General features: G+C 52.2%; 1 pseudogene; it reads right to left on the reverse strand.

Moving 5' to 3' along the window:
- Positions 1-17,572: 17,572 nt before the first annotated feature.
- Positions 17,573-21,272, reverse strand: LOC105071484 (keratin, type I cytoskeletal 18 pseudogene; annotated as a pseudogene).
- Positions 21,273-22,577: the final 1,305 nt, after the last annotated feature.

Below are 22,577 nucleotides of genomic sequence, written 5' to 3' on the forward strand. Positions count from 1 at the left end.
GCCAAGGAGAGGGGAGTTCCAGAGTTTGTTTGCAGCACTGCCAGATGAATCAGACCTTGTGTGTGTGTGTTGGGGTTGTGGGGGGTGGGTGTTACAGCAGCCTGTAGGCAATGACCCCGGACATATTTAGAGATGAAGAAGAAGAAGTAAGGAAAAAGGTAAAGCTGGAAAAGTAGGCTTAGGCGTAGTACGAAGAGCAGTGTACCCGCAAAGGAGATTTTCTTATTCCCTCTTTCCCTTATTCCCTCGGGCAGCACCCCGAGCTGCACGTGGCCCCGAGAGCACTAATTAGGGCAGTGGGACGAGGACCCTTTGGAACAATCTATCCAGGGCACGTTTCCTTCCACCAGGCCTAGAGAGGGCTCAGGCTTCTGCGCCCAAGTCCAGCTTCTTGGGGTGCCTGGCGGGTCCCGTAACTGAGCCTCTCCACCAGCAGAGCAGAGGGAAACATCCCAATTCTGTCTGTCTTCCACTGACTGCCTGTACTTGGCAGGGCCATTTCGACGTAGAACCAAAGAATCAAAGCCCCTCATTCCTTCTCTAAGTTCCTCCTACCATGTTGTGCTCAACAAATCACAGCCTGTAAGGCCGAGGCTATCTCACCAGAACCCACAAGAGCCGAGCCTGGGGACCTGATTCTAGAATTTGCGTGATCGCTAAGTACAGCTGCGTGATCTGGCCCAGTCATTTCCTTTCTCTGCACCACCGTTTCCCCATGAACGGGAGGGGGTGTGAGATCTCCAAGGTCCCTTCCAAGATGCTACGTCAGCTAGCCTACTCCAGCCCCTCCATTCCACAGGTGAGAAAACAGAGGCCCAAGAGGTAGAGTGATGTTCCCAAGGTCACCCAGCCACCTCCTGAGGGGGCGGAGTCAGGACAAGCATCCTTAGTTCCTATTGTCCCCATTGCAAGGCACTGGTCCCACGCTGCCCTGTCTGTCTGTCTGTCTGTCTGTCCCCATCTCCATATGTATGTCTGTCTTGGTGTCAGTCCTTTTGGGGAAGAAGGTACGTCTTCTCTCCAGTTCAGAGGCCGCAACAGGGTGGGATGGAGTTTATCTAGCAGCCAAGGAACTGACCTCTGAAGTTTTCACCAAGCTCCAGGCTCTGTATTATCTGCGTTAAAAATGTTCTCCATTTCGGGCCTCTTGTCTTTCTGCCCTTAGGAATTTATTTGATTTCGTTTAATCTTCATCACAGCCCTAGAGGCAGTAAGGTGAAGGTTTTCACATCAGGCAGCTGGTGCGCGCCCGAGCCCTGGCTCTGACCGCGTGTGTGACCTTGAGCAGCTTACTTAACCTTCCTGAGCCCAGGAAGTCCTCCAAGGTCCTCACCTGTAAAATGAGCCATTAGGCCGGCCCCTTGGGCTGAGGGGGCTCAGGTGAGTCATGTGCCCATCGGGGGGGGGGGTCGCCTGCCGTCCCTTCTGTTCTTCAGGGGAGAGAATGTTGGCCACGGATGCCCGGGACTTGCGGTGTTCCTGTGGGTGGCGGGGTAGGCGGCTGACAGATGCGGAAAACAGAAAACAAAAGGGATTTCGATCCACGATGCTCTACATCTGCTACCGCTTGCTTGTCACAAAAAACCAGGACCTCAGAGAGAGACAGTGCAAGCTTTCAACCACAGCATCGGCACTTCCCCGCGGTGTGAACCTCACTGAGTCTTCCCAGCCCCACTGTCCTCCCTCATGAGGGGGACCTGCTACCAGCTTCTCTGCAGGGCCACGCAGAGCACAGAGATGAATGCCCAGGATGCCCTGGGCCGTCCTGTGTCCACTGTCCCTGGGGTTCCGCTGCCCTGCCCCCAGGGCTCCTCGAGACCCCAGCACTCATCTCCCAGGAGATCAACCACTGAAGCAGTTTCTAGATCAATAACAGCCTGGACCTGGCCGTCCCCTCCCTGGGACACCTATCCTTCCTCCCCCAGACCCAGCCGAGCAGTTCCTGGTGAAAATGGGACTGGTTCTCAGCACCTGGGGCACTGCACTCCCAGGAGATGGAAAGTGCCACAGGGGCAGAGACTGACACCGTAAAGAGCTTCTGGTGGAAGCAACCTAAATGTCCATCGACAGATGACTGGATAAAGATGTGATGTGTGTATATATGTACATATATACGTGTGTATACATATACACACACACGTATATATACACAATGGAATACTACTCAGCCATAAAAAGAATAAAATCATGCCATTTGCAACAACATGGATGGACCTGGAGATCATCATTCTCAGTGAAGCCAGACAGAGAAAGACAAATATCATATGATATCACTTGTATGTAGAATCTAAAATATGAGACAAATGAACTTATTTATAAAACAGAAAGAGACAGACATAGAAAACAAACTTATGGTTACTAGAGGGGAAATGAGTGGCGGAGGGGCAGGGATAAATTAGGAGTTTGGGATTTGCAGATACAAACTACTATATATAAAATAGATACACAGCCAAGGTCTACTGTAGAGCACAGGGAACTATATTCAATACCTTGTAATGGAATACTACTCAGCCATAAAAACCGACAATATAACACCATTTGCAGCAACATGGATGTCCCTGGAGAATGTCATTCTAAGTGAAGCAAGCCAGAAAGAGAAAGAAAAATACCATATGAGATCGCTCATATGTGGAATCTTAAAAAAAAAAACATAAATACAAAACAGAAACAGGCTCATAGACATAGAATACAAACTCGTGGTTGCCAAGGGGGTGGAGGGTGGGAAGGGACACTCTGGGATTTCAAAATGTAGAATAGATAAACAAGATTATACTGTATAGCACAGGGAAATATATACAAGTTCTTATGGTAGCGCACAGCAAAAAAAATGTGACAATGAATATATGTACGTTTATGTATAACTGAAAAATTGTGCTCTATACTGGAATTTGACACAACATTGTAAAATGACTATAACTCAATAAAAAAAATAAAATTAAATAAAAATACCTTGTAATGGCCTATAATGAAAAAGAATATGAAAAAGAATATATATATGTATAAATGAATCACTAGCTATACAACAGAAATTAACACAACATTGTAAACCAACTATACTTCAACTTAAAAAATTAAAACTTTTTTTAAAAAAAGAAAAAAAGAAGAGCTCCTGTTGGGCTGAACTGGGGGACTGACCTCCCCTGAAAATACTGGCTCCTTGAAAACTCAGTGAGTGACAAAGCAGGGATTTTCCAAAAATATGCAATTCATCTCTAAAAGCCAAGTCTCTAAAAAGCCAGGTTTGTCTGACAAACCACGTGGTGTGTCCCGCAGCACAACCCCTGTTCTTTGGGCTGTGGGTTTGCTGAGTCTGCTTTTCAGGAAAATACAGGCAGCCAGGGGCCGCCGGAGCCCCCTCCCACCTCGGAGTCAGGGCCTCCTGCGCTCCTCTGAGTTCACGGAGGCTCCCTTTGCCCATGACCTTGAAAGCAACTTGGCAGGGGACAGACCCAGTCGCTGCGCACCAAGAACAGAAGGTGCCTGCCTCTTGCATCTTCTGTTCCCCTGTGCAGGTGCTCTCTGCTCTCCCAGAGGCTGCTCTTTGTGACAAACATAGAAGGAGGCACCTCACTGGCCTCCGCAGGAAGTTGGAAGAGTCTCTGGGCTGCCTGATTACACAGAGTCTCCAAAACCACACACCCAGAGGACTAGAGCTGTTAACCTTGAGCGCGGGGCCCGCCAGCAGCCCGCATGACCCGGGCCCTTATCAACACACCCTCCTCTCAGCCTGCCCACGACAGCACCAGCCTCGTGGAAATGACACGTCGGAGGGGATGAGCGTCAGTGCTGGAACCCCGTGCTGCGTGGCCTTTCACACTTTGGCCAGCATCCCTATGTCCTGGGGTCTGGTTTCCATCAGAGCTGGACCACAACTCAGGACAGGCTCCTCCATCCAGATTTCCCTCCTGGCATACCCCAGGCCGGGGCCAGTGAGCTGGCCCCCGGGAAGAAGAGCTTCTGCCACGGGGCCTTGTAAATTCACATAATCTCGGAAATCTCCAAATTACCGATACTCCCAGGAGAGTCTTAGGAGCCCTCTAAACCAATCTCCTTGTTTTAAGGGCAGAGAAACTGAGGCTCAGAGAAGTGTCCAAAGCCACGCAAGCGAGTGGAAAGAACTGGACGGCACCCCCAGCTCACCTGACCCCACGGACGTTTATTTTCATCCACAATCACATGTAGCTGATGCTCACACCTCTGGGGGCGGCGTGAGAGGAGGGGACGGCCCCACGATCAGATCAGACACTGGCTTCATGAGCTGAGCAATGACTGGTGATGCTGGAGTTTCCTGTCCCAACTGGGGCATAATTGGTTCAAAGTGCCATTAGCTGTAAAAGACCTGAGAAGCTCCTGGGGCCACGGATGGTGGTCAAGCGGGAAAGGGGCCCTGGGCGCCCCCTCACCGACCTCCCTCCAGGGCAGGCACCCCTGACCCAGTCTCGGGAGAGCCTCTTGGAGAAGGTGAAGCCCTTTCACGGAGTTCCAGATAGAGCGAATGGTGCAGGAGGTGCAGAGGCAGGGAGCAGCCGGGGGTGTGGCAGGGGGACGAGGGTAAAACCCCAGGGGTAGGCGGGTCATCAGTGGCCTTGGAAGCCACAGGGAAGAGTCTGACTTCATCCGAAAGGTGATGGGGAGGAACTGGAGGGTCTGATGAAGGGACAAGAGACTATGACGGTTGCTGCAAGATGAAGACTGGATTGGAGGTACGACTGGGGAGGTGATCACGGCAGGACTGTGCTCTGTTAACAGCAGAAGGGCAAGCAGGGCGGAGGAGGCTGCGTTCGTGGGAGACAGCCTTAAACATTCTTCCTGAAGAATCTAACGATGGTATACTGCGTTTACTCTGGTACAGAATCACGAAGGATTTTTTTTTTTTTCCCATCTGCCTCTTTTAAGTCCTGTAGTAGGTGTGTAACAGAAAAAAACAAATCTGATTCTATGTTAGATCTTTTCTTTTAGCTTTGACCACTGTGCTGTTTTCTAGGTTTAGTCTTGCTAGCTCTGCACTCAGGTAAAGACAACAAAGTTGCAGAATAGAGAATAACATTTGTTTTGTTGGAGGTTTTGCAGGAGCACCATGGCGTGGCCCACGTGGACAGCTGCGGGAACAAAGAATTCCCATAACCAAGAAGTTTGCAACAACCAACAACACCCCTTCTCCTGTTTCTTTGTTTTTTTGTTTTGTTTTTTGTATAAAAGGAGCCTGTATTCTGACTGGAGCAGGATGGTTGTCCAAGACCTTAGTCTGCCATCCTCTTGGTCTGCTGGCTTTCCAAATAAAGTCGCTATCCCTTGCTCCAACACCTCGTCTCCCGATTTACTGGCTTGTCGTGCGGCGAGCAGAATGAGTTTGGACTCGGTAACAGGTGTGGCAATTTTGACATGAGGATTAAAGTGCTAAGATGCCACCATGGCTTGTGGTCCAGATGTCCTTCACATGCAGATCTGTTCGAGCATGAGTTCCGAAGGCTGGCACGTGTGCAACAAGCCAGAAGACAACGTTAAAGGAAAGACTGCCGATTTGGCTGAGGTTTGCTCTACCTAAAGCAGAGAACGAGGCACGTCTGCATCAACATTGCGGCTTCTGGGGCGCTGCTCGACGTCTGCACAGGGACACAGGGTCCCTGGCGGCAGATGCATCATGTAACCCGCCATCAGCACGGCAGCCTTCTCATCGGGTGGCAGAGACCAAAGCAGCTCTTTCAAATGGCATTAAAATAAAGTTACCAAATCTCCACGCGGATGGAGGAGGTAATGTCTCCATGGATTTAATACAACTCTACCGACATTTCAGACTGACATTTTTCGGACTTGGGCTGTTTCCGATTCTTCTAAATTGGCATTTTCCATCAGGCTCCCATTTCTCCACAGTCTTTCCTAATTCGTTTAAGAAGCTGGCAGCGATCTAGACGAGCACCACCCACCTTGGGATGGAAGCCTGATGGCCATTTCTGGAAAGGAACTCCCTAGATGTAAACTGCAGACAAGGTGAGAATCAGGCTAATTGGGTCAGACTTTCTCCTCGGGAGTCTTCAGGGTTAAGAAGGAAAACTCCAGCGGTTGTGTATTTTACAATCTTCATTTATTGATCCATTCATTGTTCTGAATACAGACGTGCGTTCATCTCTGCTACCAATCCCCAGCCCCCGGCCACATCCACAGCCTGGAAACGGTCATGCCTGGGGTTTTGTTGGCTGCTCCTGGGTGGGAGATGGGTGTGAGTGGGCACTGAGGTGTTCACCAGGCATTTATTGAATGCTTACTGTATCCCAGGTGCTTCACACATATCATCTCATTCAATCCTTCCAACGACTCTGCGTGGTTGTCCGGGAGATGCTATTCCCTCCCCTCTAAAATTGGCAAAACTGAGATTCAGACTTGCCCAGAGTCACCCAGTTAATAAACCTCCGAGACACCAGCCCTGGACCACCTGACTCCATCTAAGTCCACAGCGCACACCTCTTCACCTCTGCTTCGACATCACAATCAAAGACACCCTCCCAGCACTCACTGCAGTCCTTCCAGTTTCCTGGTCACCGTACTGGGACAGTCTGGGCAGCATAACCTCATCTAGCACCTGAGAGGCAGTATTTAAACAGAATTCTCACAGAGGATGGCATGAGTGGTTTTTTTTTTTCTTTTTTTAATTTTTTTAAACTTTTTTTTTTATTGAGTTATAGTCAGTTTACATGGCATGAGTGTTTGAGGCCAAAGATTGAGCAGACGGAAGACACACAGGCAGAGGAAGTGCATGCGTCCGAAGTCCTTGAAGGAGGTTGGGAGGACAGCTGAGTGCAGCCTCCAGGGAGGAAAGATAGTCAGGAAAGGCAGCTTCGGGCGAGACTGGGGGCCCCGGAAGCTGGGGGAATGCGCCAGGCCTTTATTCTAAGGGCAATTAGGAAGTCACTGAAGGATTTCAAGGCAGGAGTGTCCAGAGCTGATTTGCATTTTTGGAAGATGGCTCTGGCCACAGAGTGGATTATTAGACCCAACACACACACATTTTCAAGCTGGTTTATTTACGATGGATGGCTGCCCATGCCAAGACCCAGCTGCCCAGGCTCTCGGGACCACAGTCCAGCTCCACTTGGAGCCAGAACATTCTGTCACCTACTGGGCTCTAGTCCACATCACCTCGGAATTCTGGACTGGAGTGTGAGGTCACCCACCTCATCCAGCGGCCGTCTCCAGAGGACACACGGGCAGAGGCCTGGCTACCCGTCTTTGACCAGCAGAGCATTCTCTGTCCTTTCTTTGCTTTTAATTACATTACATTCATTTTTTAATTACATTACATCCGAAGCATATCCCTACCCTTTTTAAAAGTATTTTTAGAAGCATGTTCTTAAAAACATGTTCTTTTAAGCATCATTTATAGTGAACGCATAGCATTTGGGCCGTATTTAAAGCAAACTCTCAGGAGATCTGCACACCAGGGCTTTGCCGGAGAGCTGGGACTTGAACTGATGGCCTTTGCCTTCCACCAAGCCTGACAGCTTCCCTGATACTTCAGGACATCATCTATCCAGTCTCCCTCCATCACTCGAGAGCCCCGAGAAGCCACCTAACAGTTATGTTCTGTAACAAGGACTCAGCATTTTCTCCCGAACCTGTTCCCCCTCCTCATTCCTGGCTCAATAAAAGGCACCAGTGATTGACTACCCCAACACCAGGTCAGATTCGAGAACCCGTAGACAGTCAACATCACACACACACGTGCAGAAAGGTTAGCATCATGGTCAAAAAGAAACCCGGGGCACCGTCCCGGTACTTCACTTCATTGCTCATAAAGACCAGCTCTTCTCCACCACCCAAATGTCTCTGGTCTGTCACATGCCCCCATCCCCACTAGAACCCGCCCCAACCCAGCCCAGCACAAGCCTCTCCATTCTTAGACACCCCGCTTACCAGGAAGCTGCCCCATCCAACCCACTTCTGCATCAAAGGCATGGGAGCCTTTCCGATTCCTGCCTGGAAAGCGTCGGGCTTCCTCTGTCCTTTGGACCTGGCCTGGCTCCATCTCCGCTCTCTCTCCAGGTCTCCCGTGGGCTCCTGCTACTGGGTCCGCATCTCCTGGACCACCTCTTCCTCCAGGCACCACTGGTTCTCCCTCCATGCAGGCTGCCGTCGCAGCTGATGTCCCGTCCCCCTGATCCCTAACGGTCCATTGAAGACCCAGCCTCTCCCCCGGAAGGCTCCCTGCACCCCAGCCGGGGGCCCTGACCGGGGTTGCTCCTCCCACGGGATGGCCACAGCGCTGAAGCCAACTCTTTACTAGCCCGCTTCCTCTGGGGAACGGGATACAGGACAAATAACAAGTTAAAGACAAACCTCTACCTTCTCACCTCTTTCCTTCACCTCCTGGTTCGATTCTCCCTTCATCTTGCCACCGTTCCTCAACTGATTCCTGCCAGTCTGCTAGAACAGAGGTGCCCCGGTTCGCACCATATGATCTCCGCCCGAGGGGACCTTGCCGGACACGCGGGTGCCTGGCCCCACGGCGCCCAGTGTCTGATTCTGCCGGTGGGAGGCGGGGTAACAAGCCCTCTGCCCCAGGTGGTTCTGACACCAGCACAGTTGAGGGTCCACGGGGACCATTCCCCCCCCCCTTTCTGCGGGACTCGCCTTGAGTGTTTGGGGCTGTCCCTGCATCTCAGAATTGGGTCTGGGAGTCGTGGCTCTGGCCAGTCCTTTCCTCTTCCTGTGATGCTTCCTCTCCCCGCATCCCAGTCTCTCCCAGTCACACTTTAACGCTGTTCTGCGCCGTCTAATCTCCAGTGCCTGCTTTCTCCCCAACGGCCCTCCTCTTTGTGGGTATTACTCAGCCCATGTGACTTCTTTGGGGCAGAAAATGAAACCATAGAAATCCAGGAGGAGGAGGTGAGAGCTCTGGCTGTGAGCTGACTTCTGTTCTGTTCTGTTCCCGCCTGTCCAAGTCAGGCTCCTGGCCAGCGTTTCATGGAAAGGTCCAGGACCTCAGCGGTCCTCTACACATCCACCAACAAAGGCAAAGTCCCAGAGAGAAAGATTAGGTGACAGCGGCAGACATGTGTCCTTCTGCAACTTTGCGTGTAAGCACGTGATTAAGTGATTCTATGGACAAGGCAAAGAAATCTCCAAGACAGAAAGGAAAGAGGAAAAGAACGGTTTTGTGAGGCAGAAGAGACAGAAACTGAGCGGGGAACTCTGAGGAGTCAGTTTTCATCAGTCCTGCCATCTGGCCTCTCGCCTTAACCCAGGGCCTGAATCGGGTCCTCACCAGCACGTGGTCTGCTGCGCGGGCATCCGGAGGCGGCCTTGGACACCGCGTTCCTCCTGGAACCCGCCCGCCAGTGCTTCTGTCCTGAGCCCAGATCACCCGCCTCTGTTCTCTGCCTCGGGTGACCTCCTGCCCTGACAGCTTTCCTGCTAACACGCCCACGCTTCACGTGAAGGCGGGAAGACCACCATCAGTCTGACTCCCCTCCCAGGGCCCACCAGAGCCTGGGACACCCCGAGGATGGACCAAACACTGAAGGAGGCAGCCGAGGGCAGGGGCCTGCGAACAAGCTTTGGAGCCAGGCCCCATCTTGCCTGGAGGACCTGTAGCCTCTCACTAAATACAGGCCCCTCCTTGGAGAAGCAAAGAAGGGTGTTTGGAGATTTCGTGGTTGATGATGTTCTGAAATGGAGAAAAATCTACTCACCAAAACTGAACAAGTTATTGACACCTTAGCAAAAACACAGAAAAAATTTCTTTAAGGGGAAACAACCAGTCACATTGGAAGCAAAGGAGAAAAGAAAGGGTTTTGTTGTTGTTCTTGTTGCTGTTGGGTTTTTGTTTTGTTTTGTTTTGTTTTTTCAAAGTTGGCTGGCCATTCAATCTCTTCGCTTTAGCTCTGAGTGTCCGCGATGCAAGTTTACCTTCCTTGGAGGCTGTGTTAGTGCCTGTTCTCTTCAGATGCCCAGGGTCTCCCTGGAGGAGCCTGGTCTGCCCATAACACCGTCTGCTCCATTATCTGCGACATTCCTCACCTCAGATTTACCAGCCACGGCCCAAATAGGATGGCATTCTCGGAAAATTCGGGAACCATTTTTATGTTTCCTTTTTGATATACAGCTATAATTGCCAGTCAGGACTTTAATAAAGCCCGTCTCCAAGTTGTAGACTGGACCTAGGCAGATAACCAAGTCTGCCATAATAAATCTTGTCAAAAGAGGAAATTCATTTCTCTCCTGAAAATGAGCTGAAGGAAATGATTTAAAGTATCCTTTTCTCATTGACTGGCACTGAAATAATAATGCTCTGGCCTTCCCAAGTGAATGTAAGGATTTCATGCTTACCATGGGAAGGCCAGGCAGGGGCTTCAGCATCGGATTTAATTAGGAAGAATCGTGGAATCAACAGTCATTATGTTATTAACTGTAATCTTTTAAATATATGGGAATTTTCAATTTTACAAAGCACATTTTCCTGTGACTCACCCCCATTTTACAGATGGACAAACTGAGGCTCAGAGCAATTCAGCAACTGATTCACGCCTAGGTAGCTAACAAGTCCAAGAGCTGAAACTTGAATCCAGGTGACTGACTCCCAGCCCAGCCTCCATAAGAGGTAGATGTCTGAGCTGCTTTTCAAGAACCAAAAATGGAGACATGGAGCCAAGCAAAGCCTGTTTGCCTTTTCCAAAAACCAAACACTGATGACAGCAAACTCTGCTTTCATCAGAATAATTTCGGGAAAAAAAGACAGATTCACTTGATTTCACTTCTCTAGGGCCACGTCTTCCAACATCAAATAGACCAAGGGAAAAAAAAAATTAGAACCAGTTCAATGTAGCTTCGGAATTTTTTCAAGCCATAAATATTTACTGAGTGGTTAGCTGCAGACTCGGGCTTTGGCCTCAAGGAGCTTACAATTTGGTAGAAGGGGTAAAACAAGAACGCATGTTTCACACGGACACATGCATACACAGACACACACACACACACACACACACACACACACACACACACACACACACCCCGAACAAAGACTGGAGCAGCCCAGAGTGCAGGGGGAGAGCGATGTATCCAGGAAAGGCTTCCTGAAGGAGAGCGTGATTGGCTTTGACAGCAAAAGAAGAAGAAGTGGCTGATGGCTCCGCTGATGGGGGCAAAGCCCAGAATGAGCCAACATCCATGAAAATTGCCGGGCACGTGGTACCCACTCACGTAAGCTTGCATGTTCATATTGGAAGAAGGAGGAAGCGGACTTAGACTGAGGTTAAAATTAAAACCCCACACAGGGCTGGACACACCTGAGGGTTAACACCTTCTCTGCCCATGGACCCCACTCTCCTAGTCTGGCGGACGGTTGAAGGGTGACAGTGGCTCCCAGGAAACAGGCCCCACTGTCACTGTCTCAGCGGCAGGGAGGGAAGCGCTGAGGGGAGATGGACAGAGAGCAGCTGGGAACGTTTCCACATCTCCAGCCACTGCCAGCACCTCCCAGCACGCGAGAGGAATGGGGCCACTTCCATTACCTGAGGCTCCCCAGGTACTAAACTAAGAAGAGATGCCAAAGGGGGGTTACCCAAGTTGTGCCAGATTTTAAGGCTCGAAACTACATAAATTAACACGTTTAATAATTAACATGCAATGCGACATCATTATGCTCTTCAAAAGTCAGAGACTTTATATGCAAATATCAATTCATACCGCAACATACACTAGTGATGCTGTTCCCAGCAGGACCCAGGCCTAAAGATGTGTGATGCGGATGAAATTATTTACAAAACAGAAGGAGACTCCCAGACACGGAAAATAAACTTATGATTACCCAAAGGGAAAGAGAGGAGGGAGGGATAAATTCGGAGTTTGGGATAAGCAGGTACAACCTACTATATATAAAATAGAGAAATAAGAAGGTCCTACTGGATAACACAGGGAACTATATTCAATAGCTGGTGAGAACCTATAATGGAAAAGAATCCAAAAAAGATGGGTGATGAACATCATTGTCTTTTGAGCCTGTAAGTTTTCTCTCTCAGAAAATAACAGCGGAAGTTTACATTTGAGGCCCTTTACGGATGGGAGACGTGGACCCACATGACCCTCCTGCCTAACTTCCTGTCCTTCATCACACTTTCCTCCTGGGGAGAAGCCCTGGCCACAGACGTGGCTACTGAAGTCTCCTGCAGGTCCCCCCACATCTCCCCAGTGATTCCAGTCACTGGATCATCCAAAGACACCTCTGCAGTCCAGGAGCAGGGCCCCGTCCGGCTGCTCAGGGAAGGCTGAGGGCTCTCGAGGGATGCTGCAGAGACCGGCAGGGTGGCCGGTGCTACCTGCCCAGCGAAGCGATGACGGCCAATTTCCGCTGCCAGGCTTGCTTCCTTCCCTTCTGCACCCTCCTCTGCTTGGCTCCTTGGGGCCCTGTGCAAACACTGCTGTTCCAAATGGCTAAAACTACTCGTCGTTGAGTGCGGCAGGGACTGCAAGGAACCAACCACACGCTCAGTGGTGGAATTCACTGCACCAAAAAATTAGGTGGTTCCGCTGCCTGCCTGCCATTCCGGGTTGGTTTGCAAATGATTAGAAAAGAAAGAAATGTCGGGCTTTCTTCAGATGCCCCCCCTAAAGACAGTCAGTCAAGGAGGGCTTCACTCCCCTGAACACAAGCCTGTGACCGAGAAACATGGAGACGAGCAGACACAGCTGACCTGGCTCGTGCAAGCACTCATCCCCCGATGATCATCACGTGCCTGCTGTGTGTCAGGGGCTGAGCTGGGTCCTGGGTGGCCAGCTGTGAGCAGGGCCTGACGCCCACCCTTTACCAACGTCAGAGGATGGAGGAGGTGGACAAACAAGGGACCAGGAGAGAGCCCAGTAAACGCTGCCCCGGGGTACCTACTGGTACTGCAGGAACTGAACAGAACCCCTTAAAGTAGAGCTGAGACGCCAGCACTCTTCTCTCCTTATTTACCCCCGTCAGTCCTCCATCTCCTTCTCCTCTTTTCTTTAATTCCATCCCTTTTCCTCCTCATCACTCACTGGCCTCTCTCTCCAACCTCCCCGTCCTCCTCTCCCAACCTCAAGCTCTGAGTAAACATAAAAAGCACACACCTCTTTATGCCCAAGGTTTCCCCAGCCCTGGAAAACCATCGTTCTTAATGCAAATGCCTGCTCTAGACATGCTTTGTAATTTATTTATCTCCATCCCAACCTTCAGAAGCAGGGAACAGATCCGTGAAAGTCAAAAACTCTGGATCTTCTTATTTTATTTAATTTTTTTCAAAATTTGCTGCAGTTCCAACAGCAAGCATCCCATGAGGATGTGGGCTGCACAAACAGAAAACTGAATGAAGCCCAGAAAACAGAATGCAGGCATTTTTAGAGCTCCCGAGTTTGAGCTCAGTTCCCTGTGTCGAGGTGGTTTCTATCTGTGTCAGTCAGTGCGTCACAACATCAGCCTCCCTCCCTGCTGCACAGCACCTCTTAGCAAGCGCCTTCCCACACAGTATCATCAACTGTAAAAGCTGCAACCACCCTTGAAGTTACAACCGCGATTATTTCTACAAACGGGGAGGGACGCGGTTCTGCTCAGTCAGTCCTCTTTAAGTAGGTTACCCAGGGGACAGACACCTTTCCTTTTAGTAAATTCTGAATGCCCTTGCTCAGCCACACATTCACCTGAATCACCAAGTCGCTGGCAGAAAAAAAAAAAATGTTTTTTTTGCACGTGTGAAGTTCTTCCTGCGTGCTGAAATCACAGTGGTTCCACAGCATCCCCAAACCTGTGGTGACCGGTGTAGAGACTGCAGCTGCTGGATCTGAATATACTTTGCCTTAAAAAAAATAACTTCATTGGTGAAAAACGGGTCTCTGTTAGACCTCACCTTATATGAACCTTTGGTTTGGCCCCCTGCCCCCACCCCGGCCATCTGCTCTACCGGCTCCTACAAGAGCATCTTCTGCCTTCTCTAAAGATCCTTTCTGCATTGCTCTGCCTTCCTCACCTTTCCCTCGAGGGCCTTCTGCCTCCTTGTGATTTTATGTTTTGCTCTAAAATTTAACCCTACTCTCTGAGGTGGCTCTCGAGACCACGCCAACGGCGACAAGAACTCAAAATCATTATGGAACACGAGCGAAGCACCCCGACGCCTCACCCCATACCAGATCGCCCCTCCCACCCAAAGACTCAGTTTAAGAGTTTCCATGATCGCTATTACTTGGAATTAAGATCTCCTTAATAGTGTCTCAATCAGAGCGCCCAGGGTACGGCATAAAATAATGAAAATCTGTATGGAAGATTTTCAAATGTCTACTGACGCAGTATGCTGTGACCAGCTAGTAAAACAAAATAACACAAGTCACAGGGAGGGGAATATATTATCATCTAGTCACTCAACATGGAGATCAAGTTTACTAAGAATGTAAAGACTAAAACCAAGGGACGAAAAGGATATTGAACTTGCCACTTTCAGGTGTGTGTATTACATACAGTCAGAATTCAGAGTTACGCTGATGGGAGTTACCGAGAATGGAAAGAAATCACAGAGGAGAAGAAAGGGAGAGTTTTATTTTGACTATTGCTCAAAAAATTTTTTTATTTATCATATCAGGAGAGTCAAGGAAGAAGCTGAGGAGCAAGAAGTGAGATAAAAACACTGAGTGAGCAGTTTGAGAGAAGATGGGCTTGGTTCCTAAAGCACCAGGCAGGGATGGAAATAGAGAGAGCGCCTTCCTAGGAAGAAGTTTACATTCATGCCAAGAAAGTGGGTGAGCGCTGTCACATATAACCAGACATCCCCCTGCCTGACTCACAGGACGGGCTCCGGTATTTCAGACCCAGCAGAAGGACCTGATGGGACTCTCCCTCTAAGTGGCACCAACCCAAACTCCAATTCCCCATCGGTTTGGGGACAGCTTCTTTTAGGTCCTGCTAAAGGGGTGGTGCCTTTGCAAAACTACTATTTACACATGAGCCGGCAATCCCTGGAGGGAAGTGGGCTGTCTTTGGAAGGGGTACAGGAAAGCCTAGCGCGCACTGGTCCCTTCGGGTACAATCAGAGAACATCTCTGCCCCTGGGGCTCATCTCTAGGGAAGGGCTGAATGTTGGTCCTGCTGACCAGCTGGCACAAGGAGCATGACCCACAGGCAGCCTGTCCCCTCTCTGCTGTCCACCATAGGCTCCAATTTCTTTCTCAGAGTGAGACAATTTAAAGAAAAAAATGTTTCCTTCTCAACCAAGAATATGCCTCTGTCGTAGGACCCCAAGGGCTTCATTCCCCGGCAGGGGGTGCCGTGCCCCACCTTGACATCTTTGGGTAGAAATGGCTCTCCTGGAGCCCTAGCTCCAAATCAAACAACTGCACCCATGGACTCCCAGGCTCCCCCATGTGGGGGGCTCTAAAACACTGGAACCCTCTCCCGGTTAACTGACCCCCTCCCTTCACAATCAAAGGTGTTTCTTACCAAAGGTATTTCTAAAGGTGCTTTGAGTCAGGGGTGGGAAGGCCTCAGACCAAGAAGGAAAGTGCTAAACACAGCAGCAGTTGCCCTGAGGGGTCTAGGTCTTTGTGGGGGATGTCTTGTCCCTCCCTACCCCCAGTCTCTGCAAAGAGGAGACCTTTTCTCTGACCAGGCCCTTGGGCCAGGCTGGAAAGCACCCGTGCCTGGCTTCCAAAGGAACTTCCCCCTCCTGGCCATCGGCCGCTCATCTTGAGTGACTCCAACAGAAGACGTTGCCAAAATGCCCCTGGGGCCCCCGGGGTTAAGAAAGGGGCTTCCTGGGCTCCAGGAGGGTAGGGGAAGGGCAGGAGCCCCACTCCTTCAGAGACCCTGTAACGAGGCTCTCCGCGACCCCGAGAGTGGGTCACCGGGGATGCGCCGGGCAGAGCAACCTCGGGAGCCCGGAGCGGCGTTCACCCAAACTGGCTTCCTTGGAAAGCCCGGAGCGGAGCAGCCCACTATCCTGCCGGCAACCGGGAGGCCGGAAAAGTTCCTCCCGGCGCGGCGCGGGCCCTCCGGCTTCTGTCCAAGGTGCTGAAAGGTCTCCGCGGACGGCGGGCGGGCGGGCTTCCGCGCGCTCTCAGCCTCCTGGCCGCCCGCTCTGCCCTTCCAGCCTCCTGCCCTGTCCTCCCGCCGCACGGAAGCCTCTTCCCTCTCTCCTGCCTGGCGCCCTCCACTCGGCTGTACCAACTCGGCGGGCCCCGGGGCCCCGCGACCCCACCTCGTTCCCGGGTCTGCTGAGCCCCTTCCCCCGGCAGTCACCTCCAGGCGCCTCTGCCGCTGGGCTGTTGCCGCCGCCCCCCTTACCTTCTTCTTTCGGTCACGGGAGCGGTTCCTCCGCTTCCTGTTGGATTCCTCCTTCTCCTTCTGCTCCTGGAGGGCCTGCGCCTCGATGTCTTTGATTTTCTTCAGCTGTTTGGCCGCTTGAGCCATGGCCGGTCACCGTGCTCCGGTCCCCGCCTCCCGGACCCCTCACACTTGGCGATCCCGGTGGCGACACCCTCCAGAGGAGGAAAAAAGGAGTCTGCGCTCCGCGGAGTGGGTAGCTGCTTTCCCCGCCGCGGGAAGACTGCGGCCGGGTTGGCAGGGGACGAGGCCGCGAGACGCGCGGAGGGCGAGGCGCGCCGAGGCTGCCCGGCGGCCCCCGGATGGCGCCTCCCGCCGCGGCCGGAGCTCCTCGCCGGCGCCCGGGACGGGCTCTGGGCTCGGCCCCGCCACCTCCCTCCCTCCGTCCCCCTCCCTCTCCTGCGGAGGCGGCGGCGGCGGCGCGGGGGGCGGGGGCGGGGAGGTGGCTCGTACTGCGGCGAGCGGCGAGCGGCGGGGAGGAGGCGGACTCCAGCAGTTAACGCAGGAGGGCGCGGGGGCAGCTGGTGGCCGGGGGGCCCGGCCGGCCCGACGAGGCTCGTCGCGCTCGGCGCCCGCGCTGGCGCATTGCAAGCGCCCGGCTGCAGGCTCGCGGGCCGGCCGGGCTCCGCCACTGCAGTGCCGCCGCCGCCGCCGCCAAACGCGGGGGCCCCCGCGCCGTCGGGTCGCGGGAACAAAGCCGCCGCGCTACCCGGAGCTGCCGGGGCGCCGCGGAGGGCCCTGCTGCGGGCGGCCGCGCCGCTCTCCAGGGGCCGGGGGAGGGGAGGCTGCGGCGGGCAGCGGGTCCCGCGCCGAGGCCACCCGGCGCACCAATGCGCCTGAAGGCGGCGGCAGAAGCGACCGCATCGCGGGGCTCCCAGTCCAGGCCCGCGGGGCCGGGGCGGGGGCGGAGAGCACCGGGGCCCGGACTGGGGCGCCCCCGGGCGGTGGCCGCGGGGTCAGGGATGCGCCGCCCCCAAGCCCGCCCTGCCCTCGCCCGGGGCACCCGCCGAGGGGCGCGGTGCCCAGGCTCCCCGGGAAGCGCCTGGCGCTTGATTTGCCCGGGCAGACCATGTGGGCCTTTCATTTGCATATTTGCCAATTACAGCTAGAAAACGTGTCCGAGACGAAGAGTTTTCGGCCAGTTGTCTTTTGATGGGAGTAGAACTAGGTCTCTGCACCGGGGACCGCCCACCCCCCATTCTCGACACACACCCCGCGCTCGGCGACTCCACCCGCACAGGCGTACAGCCGTTAAGACCCACACACCTGGCCGCTGGGGTCACCAGCCACAAACCTTAGCTGCGGGAGGGGGAAAAGGGCCTTACGCTCATTTACCCACCCCCTCGCGTGACCCGCTGGAAAACTGAGGCCCAGGCTTGGGAACCAATGCCCCTCAGTCTGTTGCCGCTCCCAGCCCCCTCCTTGCCCATCTGGTGGCACCCAGCTCTTGGTCCACGTTGACGCAGAGGCGGATTTGTGGAAGACCATATTTAAACACGGGTTTAAAATTCTTATGAAATAGTCTGCTTCTTCCGACCCTCTTAGGCTGAGGGCTTGATGCAGACTAACCAGCCAGACTGGAGCCTGGAAAGCAGGCTCTCTGCGATACTGTGGGGGAAATGACTCTCAGAGGCCTCAGGGCTGGACACCCCCCTCCCCACCGCGGTGCACACTTGGGGAGTGGTTGAATAGCTTACCTCCTCTCCAGCCTCCATGATTTCCCTTACCGGAACCTTTCCTTCCATCCCTCCCCAGTCTCCTTCCACTTCCCTATCCCGCGCCAGCCTCCCCAGGGCTGGGTCCTGGACTCTCTCCTCTGCTCATTCCAGATCGGAGTGATCCAACCAAAACGTAACAAGGGCCACAAATCCCAATCCCATATGTAATTAAAATTTTCAAGTAGCCACGTTTGTTAAAAGTTCACAGAAATTGGTAAAATTAATTTTAATAACTTTTTTTCTAGTCAGTGTATCCACAATATTATCATATCAACATGCAACCAAGATGAATGTATCAGTGGGACAGTTCACATTCTGTTACACTAAGGCTTCGAAAGTCAGTGTGCATTTTACACTGAGAGCACATCTGGATTCAGAGGAGACACATTTTAGACACGAAAGAGCCACATGTGACTCGTGGTTTCTGTACTAGACAATGCACGGTCCTGGACTCTCGCGCAGGCCAGCCCACCCGAGCTCCCGGCTGTAATCAGACTGCCAACACGGCACGGATTTTACCTCTGGCGCAGACCTCTCCTCTGTGCCCCTCGGCCTGCCTCCTACAATCCATCCCCCGCCCTGCAGTCACACCACTCTTCTCAAAACACAGATCTGATTCTTGTCTCTTCTCAGCTCACCATCTTTCTTTCTGGCTCCTAGGATGAAGCTGAGACCCTTCCATACGGCCCGCAAGGCCCTGAATGACCCGGCTCTTCCTCCTACCCGCTGCTCTTAAGGTCCGCCCTGGTACCAGTGCTCCAGCCTCAGTGGCCTTTGAACGGATCAGTGCTGTCCCGTCACAGGGCTTTTGTCCTTGCTGGCCTCTGCTCAGACTGCTCTGTCCCCGTTCCCACCACCCTGCCTCCACTGCCACCATCCCCAGGCTGGCTAATTCCAACTCACTCATCAGACAGCAAAGTGGTCTTCACTTCCTTCTGGAGTCCCAGACCAACCCTACCTTCCCATCTGAACGCCACTGTGCCCCCTTCATAGCACTCCCTGGAGTACAGTTGTACTTTAGTCTGACTGTTTTGTGTGTGTGGTTTTTTGGTTTTTTTGCTTTTTAGTATTTTTTTTGCAATAACATCTGAACTTCTTTGACCTCCCGCTCCCCAAAGAGCACCATCTCCCTCAGCCTGTTCTCCAAGCTGGCTTTCAGATTTCTCGTGGAGTCCAGGTTGGTATGGTCCATCTCAGCTCCGTGAGGGTCATCTGGGCAGCTCCTATGTCAGCAGTCTTCGAGGTGACCACTGTGGAGCTGTCCTCCGTCTGCTGGGACCAGCACTTGCCCAGCTCCTCTCGGTTTTTCTGAGCTATCTCATCATACTGGACCCAGAATGTCTGCCATGATCTTGCTGAGGTCCTGAGACTTGGGGACAGCCAACTCCACGATCAAGCCAGAGTTGGCAGTCTGGTTTGGTAGCCCCGTTACTTCCTCCTCAGGGTTCTTCTTTGTGAAGAGCAGCTCCTCTTTGAAAGCCTCCATCTCTGTCTCCAGCTGCAGGTGAGTGACACTGGTGTCATCGATGACCTTGTGGGGCCTGTGGATGTCACTCTCCACAGACTGGCACGTGGCCAGCTCTGTCTCACACTTGACTGTGAAGTCAGCAGCAGCGAGACAGGCGTCAATCTGCAGAACAATGCGGGCATTGTCCACAGAATTTGCAAAGATCTGAGCCCACAGGTCCTTGATGGTCTTCAAGGAATGCCCCCAGTCTCGGACCTGGGGTCCCTTCTTCTCCAGGTGTTCATGGATTTTGCTCTCCAGTTTCTGATTATTGGTCTCCAGGCTCCTCCCCATCTCCAGGTAGGAGGCCAGGCAGTCATTCAGGTCTTGCATGGTCTCCTTCTCATCCTGAATGCTCCCTACTCCCACCAGAGCCCTGGCCATCCCCGAACCCATGTTCCCAGACCCCCAGCCACGCCAGATGTTGGTGGAGCCAAACACAGAGATCAGAGAGTCTGAGACCCCGGCACCTGCATAGACACTGGCCACACTGCTGACCAGTCGAATTTGGTGGCCCGGCGACTGCACGGAGCCCAGGGACCAGTAGTTGGAGAAGGTGGACTTGCATTCTGAAGCTCATGCTGTTTGTCCTGCGAGGAAGGAGCATGGCCATGACTCAGGTGCTGGGCAGTAGTCTGACTGTTTTGACGGTTATCTGTCTTCCCTACTGGATGTGAAGCTCCGTGAGGAAAGGAACAGTGTCTGGTTTTGCTGACTCCTGTATCGTCAGTACCATGCACAGCACCCGGCACGTAGCAGGGGCTCCATAAATGTGTGTTGAAGAAACCAACAAGGCTACTGTGCACTCAAGGAAACCAGGCCACCTCGTTTTATTGCATTCCACTTGATTGCACTTCCCAGATTCTACATTTTTCCCGAATTGAAGGTTTGTGACAACCCTGCATTGTCAGGTGATGGTTAGCCTTTTTTATCAATAAAGTATTTTTTAATTAAGGTATGTCCATTTCAAAAGACATAAGGCTATCTCACCCTTAATAGAATACAGTATAGTGTACACATATCTTTTGTTTGCACCGGGAAACCCCCCAAATTCACTTTATTGAGATAACCGCTCTACTGCAGTGGTCTGGAATTAAACTTGCAAAATCTCCGAGATCTGCCTGCCACCATAAAACTAGCTGACACTTGCTCGGCCCTTCCAGTGCACCAGGGGCTACTGTCATTTCACAGATGGGGGAAAGGGACACAAGGAGGGTAAGTAACTCGCTCAAGGTCACGCAGCTAGTCAACAGTGGAAACAGAACTTGAACCCTAGACGTCTGGCTCCAGAGTGCATACTCTTAACCATCACGCTGCACTGAATTACTCAGTGTGCCTGTCTATAAACAAAGACACTGATGACACCTCCCTTAATAAAGGATTGTCAGGAGGAGCAGGGGACACTGTGCCTATGAAGTGATTCAGTGAAACAGAAAAGGCTGCTCCGAGCTTCTGTTTCTTAAGGCAACCAGTTGGGCAAGTTGGTGTCCAAAAGCACTTGCAGCTCCAGAACCCAGACTTCTCATGTATCTAAATCCTTACGGGAGCCTTTTGAAGATTAAAAAAAAAAATCCCTGAGCTGGAAAGAGGAAACATTGTCATTAATCAACAGTGGGCGGTGGGTACCAAGGTCCTGCCTTGGTTCCCCTAAATCATCACTAATGATGGCAGCTCTGGCCTTGGAGTTCCAAAAACCCCGTGGGGGCAAGGTGAAGGTCTGGTCCATGTCCAGGGGTCGCTTGTAAGGGAGTTCCCTTGGATCTTATTATATATTGAGAAGACTGCAAACTGAGGAGAACATAGGATTGCGCTGTCTGAAGGCAATTCCTCCAACAGGCTGATCAGGAATCAGCCATGTCGGCCGCTGGAAGGGCTTCCTCCCTCCTGGTCAGAGGTTGGACAACGTTGGGCGCCTGTGGGGTTCAGAAAATAACTCTTCCAGACGCTCCCCATGTCAACAGACAACCATAATAATAATAATCACCATTTATTCACCGTTTGCTCTGCCCTAGGCACCGCTAATCATTTATGTAACATTTATTTCTCATAACTAGAGCCTTGTGATCCCTGTGTCCCACACGAGAAAGCTGAGGTTGAGTGTGTTTACCTTGCTTCGCTGAGGTCGCCCATCTGATGGGCAGAGTCAGAATTCAGACCCAAGCTGCCTAACTCCAAGCCCAGCCTAAAGAAAGCCAGCAGGTGACTGGTCTGGCCAGTGACTCAGCAGGTACTCCCGCAGTGGGGACATAATAGTAATCACTTGAGTTAGACGCACAGTGACACCCCCCAGGCAGGCAACCAAAGGGCCTACCTGTTCCTCTGAAGCTGTGGAAATAAACCCACAGAGCTCTGTGCAGCCTCTCCAGGGACCACCTCCTCATCTTAGCACATCTCCTGACCAGGGGGAGGTGTTGGGTCGTGATCCCTCCTGGGGGTCTCCTTGCCTTTTCTTCTTGCACCCGAGGGTCCCGGGTGCACCCACAGTCAGCACGGGCCGTTCACTCTGGTGTCTGGACAGTGGCCTTGGGAAGCCGGCGAAACCCCAGCGTAGGGGAGAGTCCCCAGAAGCCCCTCATTCTGTTTCTCCTCAGAGACAATTATCACTCAAGTAAGTTCTTTATTCCAGTGAAGCCTTTTTATTTTTGCTGTTAAGTGAAGGGGAGGAGATCTTTTTCTTTTTTTTTTTTTTTTTTGTGCTTTCTCCCCTAAGGTTTCCAACCGGTTCCCCCAACCCCATTCTGTTATTATGAGTTTATGCAACAAGACCGATTTGTGTTCTTAAAAGAAACGTTGTTAATAATTAATAAAGCTTCCCAAGATAAAAGTGCCTCCTACACTAAATAATATAAATAGCTAAAATACACTGATCGCGCCAGGCAGTCTTCTGAGCATACATGACCTTAATAACAACTCCACGAGGTAGGTACCATTGTCACCATCACCGTCTTCCAGGCGAGGAAACTGAGGCACGGGGAGTGAATAACCTGTTCAAGATCGATGGCTGGTAAGTCATGGGACCAAGGGTTTGAAC

The sequence above is a fragment of the Camelus bactrianus genome, chromosome 26 (assembly GCF_048773025.1).
Source record: "Camelus bactrianus isolate YW-2024 breed Bactrian camel chromosome 26, ASM4877302v1, whole genome shotgun sequence".
In the NCBI taxonomy this organism is placed as follows: Eukaryota; Metazoa; Chordata; class Mammalia; order Artiodactyla; family Camelidae; genus Camelus; species Camelus bactrianus.